The following is a 4,608-nucleotide window of genomic DNA, read 5'->3' as shown; positions in this document are numbered from 1 at the left end:
TAAACACAATTTTCCTATTGAAACTCTAGGAGGTCCTCCTCCACCTAAAGGTGATGCTGTGTTTGAATTGAATCAATTGCCAGACACTTTGAAGTATGCTTATCTTGATGAGAAAAAGATATATCCTAATATTATTAGTGTTAACCTTTCAAAACATGAAGAAGAAAGATTGCTGAAAATTCCGAAGAAGCACCGAGCTGCTATTGGAAATACTCTTGATGATCTTAAGGGCATTAGTACTACTCTATGTCAGCACAAGATTAATATGGGGCCTGATGCTAAACCCGTTGTTGATCTCCAATGACGTTTGAATACTAAGAGGAAGGAAGTAGTAAGAACTGAAATACTAAAGCTTCTGGAAGCAGGTATAATTTGTCCCATAGCTAATAGTTGATGGGTAAGTCCTGTTTATTGTGTCCCTAAGAGGGGAGGTATTACAGTTGTTCCTAATGATAAAAATGAACTCATGCCACAGAGATTTGTTAATGGTTATAGAATGGTAATTGATTTTAGAAAATTAAATAAAGCTACTAGAAAAGATCATTATCCTCTTCCTTTTATTGATCAAATACTAGAAAGATTGTCTAAGCACACACACTTTTGTTTTCTTGATGGTTATTCTGGTCTTTCTCAAATACCTGTTTCACAACCTGATCAAGAGAAAACCACATTTACTTGTCCTTTTGGAACTTATGCTTACAGACGTATGCCTTTTTGTTCATGCAATGCACCTACTACCTTTCAAAGATGTATGAATGCTATATTTTCTAATTTATTTTTGAAAAGATTATTGAGGTTTTCCTGGATGATTTTTCATTTCCGAAACTTCTTTATATGATTGCTTGAGCAACCTTGATCGAGTTTTGCAGACATGTGAACAAACTGATCTTGTCTTGAATTGGGAGAAGTGCCACTTTATGGTTAATGAAGGTATTGTCTTGGGGCATTAAATTCCTAATGAGGTATTGAGGTACATAAAGATAAAGTTGATGCAATTGAGAAAATGCCATGTCCAAAGATATTAGAGGTATTCATAGTTTCCTTGGTCATGCTGGTTTCTATAGGAGGTTTACTAAAGACTTCTCTAAAATTTCTAGGCCTCTTACAAATCTTTTACAAAAGGATGTTCCATTTGTTTTTGATGATGATTGTGTAGAAGCCTTTGAAACACTTAAGAAAGCCTTAACTTCTGCACCTATAGTTCAACCACCTGATTGGAACATGCCTTTGAAATTATGTGTGATGCTAGTGATTATGTTGTTGGTGCTGTTCTAGGACAAAGAGTTGATAAAAAGTTCAATGTTATCCATTATGCTAGCAAAACTCTAGACAGTGCCCAAAGAAATTATGCTACTACTAAAAAAGAATTTTTAGCAGTTGTGTTTGCTTGTGATAAATTCAGATCTTACATTATTGATTCCAAAGTGATTGTTCACACTGATCATGTTGCTATAAATATCTTATGGAAAAGAAAGATGCTAAACATAGACTCAGTATGTGGGTTCTCTTGCTTCAAGAATTTGATTTACATATCACTGATAGGAAAGGAGCTGAGAACCCCGTAGCTGATAACTTGTCTAGGTTAGAAAATATTCTTGATGACCCACTACATATTAACGATAGTTTTCCTGATGAAGAAGTAGCTGCAATAAACATTTCTCATAATAATCCTTGGTATGCTGATTATGCTAATTATATTAATTGTTGCTAAATTTATACAACCTAGTTTCACATACCAACAAAAGAATTTTTTTTGCTATGGTTTAAGACATTACTTTTGGGATGACCCACATCTTTATAAAGAAGGAGTAGATGGTATTATTAGACGTTGTGTAACTGAGCATGAACAGGAACAAATCCTACGGAAATGTCACTCTGAAGCTTATGGAGGACATCATGCAGGAGATAGAACTGATCACAAGGTATTGCAATCTGGTTTTTATTGGCCAACTCTCTTCAAGGATGCCCGTAAGTTTGTTTTATCTTGTGATGAATGTGAAACGATAGGTAATATTGGTAAGCGTCAGGAAAATGCCTATGAATTATTCACTTGTTGTTCAACCATTTGATGTTTGTTGTTTTGATTATATGGGACCTTTTCCTTCCTCTAATGGGTATATACATATTTTGGTTGCTGTTGATTATGTTACTAAGTAGGTACAATCTATTCCAACTAGTAGTGTTGATCATAACATTTCAATTAAAATGCTTAGAGAAGTTATTTTCCCAAGGTTTGGAGTCCCTAGATATTTAATGACTGATGGTGGTTCACACTTTATTCATGGTGCTTTCTGTAAAATGCTTGCTAAATATGATGTTAACCATAGAATTGCTTCACCCTATCATCCTCAATCTAGTGGTAAAGTTGAACTTAGCAATAGAGAAGTAAAATAAATATTACTAAAAAACTATGAATAGCTCCCGAAAGAATTGGTCTAAGAAATTAGAGGATGCACTTTGGGCCTACAGAACAGCTTACAAAAATCCTATGGGTATGTCTCCATATAAAATGGTTTATGGAAAATCTAGTCATTTGCTTCTTAAGTTAGAACATAAAGCGTATTGGGCAATCAAAGAACTCAATTGGGATGTCAAACTTGCCGATGAAAAGAGGTTATTTGATATTAGCTCACTAGATTAATGGAGAACCCAAGCTTATGAAAATGCCAAATTATTCAAAGAAAAAGTTAAAAGGTGGCATGACAAAATAATCCAAAAGCGGGAATTCAAAGTTGGTGAACATATTCTTTTGTCCAACTCTTGTTTTAGATTATTTGCAGGAAAACTTCTTTCCAAATGGGAAGGACCTTATATTATGGAAGAGGTTTATCGTTCTGGAGCCATTAAGATCAATAATACCGAAGGCACTAATCCAAAGGTGGTTAATGGGTAAAGAATTAAGCACTATATCTAAGGTATGGCTATTAATGTTGAAACCAATATTATGCAAACCATGACACCGGAGGAACACATAAAAGAAACCTTCCAGAACCCTGAAAAAAGGAGGTATGTGATACGATAAGTAAACGGACTCCGAAAAATTCGCAAAAATATTTGCTGACAGGTTTGGAATATTAAAAAAATAGGAAAAATAAGAAACAACCAGAGAGGCAACCGAGCTGGGCACGATACACCAAGGCGCACCTGCCCTTCCTGGGGCGCCCTGGTGGGTTGTGCTCCCCTCGGGAACCTTCCCGACTCCGTTTTCCTTTAGTTTGCTTGTTTCCCAAGATAAAAATATCTTTATATATACCCGCAGACGATTTGACTATCGCATCACAGAGAAATCTTTTGTTCTTGTTTCGTGTTGTTTTCTGTCAGATCTATCAAGCCAAGCATCATGTCTTCTCCCTCCTCCAACAATGAAGAAGGCAGATTCTTGGTTGCTGCCTGTGGAATTAATGGGAGAAGGAATTGAGGTGGTTGCCATGCAGGAAGACGAAGGAAATTCTCTTGGAGTTCACCCTCTGGCTTACGAGAGTGGCACACTGGCTGGCATCTCCACTCGTCCTAATCCCCACCAAGCCATGACATAAACAAACAATCTAGAGAGCACTAGTACGCGTCGGTGATATACAAACGGTTTTTAACCCCTTTCCGCGACAATGTTCGGAACCGTCGCCAAGTGAGTGACGGTGATAGGGGGTCCTTGCCACATGCCTCAGAAACCATCGGGGATATTCCCTCCCGGCACACACGCTCGGCAAAATGAGGTCATGTGCGACCGACAAGCGCTCAAATACAGAAATACGTACATTAGAGCTAAAAAATACAATTATATAGGCGAAATTGTTTTCGGTCGCAAGTACATCCCAAACAGTCAGTCCCCGCTAAATGTTTCCGTCCATATGTACATCCCACATAGTCGCTCCATGGAAAACGTTTCCGTTCACAGGTACATCACACACAATTTTCCCCGTTAAATTGTTTGTGATAGTGTTGCCATTGCACACAATATTAACCATTTGATCATTTGCGTTATTGAATGCATCACACACGGTGCATAGAAGAAACTGTGTGGCAAAGGCTATCCATCACACACAGTTTTTATGTGGTAAACGTTTGCGCAAGGTGGCCTAACGCAAACATTTTTCAAGAGGATGTCGTGTGTGCAGTGGAGATTGATCGCAGACGTACTGGATCCTAGAAACGTTTCTGATCTCCACGTCTATTGCAGACCTTTCGCTTTCGTAAACCGTGTGAAGTGTAATCCCTAATTAAGCCGTAATTTAAAAATCACATGTTTTGAATTTGAAAGTAGGCAATCATTTATTTCATATCCAACCATGTTTATTACAAATATAGGTTCAACTACCAATGCATAATTCGATGCACATGTACATATACTGAAGAACTACACAAGCACCAAGTAAAGAATGATGAACCACAGTTGTACTAAAGACTGTAAAGAGAGAGGCGAAAGACATTCTGGTTGCTGGAGAAGGTGAAGCGGAATGCCCATATTGTGCCCTCCTCCATGCGTAATGCGCGCACGACTCTAGGCCAACCCCTTGTGAGGGCTGCCCGTCCATCCTTCACTGTCTTCATTACGACTTCTCGGTGCTCATTGCAGTCTGGATGAAATACTTTAACCTTCATTGCGTGTCC

This window comes from Aegilops tauschii, chromosome 4 (genome assembly GCF_002575655.3).
Source record: "Aegilops tauschii subsp. strangulata cultivar AL8/78 chromosome 4, Aet v6.0, whole genome shotgun sequence".
In the NCBI taxonomy this organism is placed as follows: Eukaryota; Viridiplantae; Streptophyta; class Magnoliopsida; order Poales; family Poaceae; genus Aegilops; species Aegilops tauschii.
Note: the sequence above shows the minus strand (reverse complement) of the source record.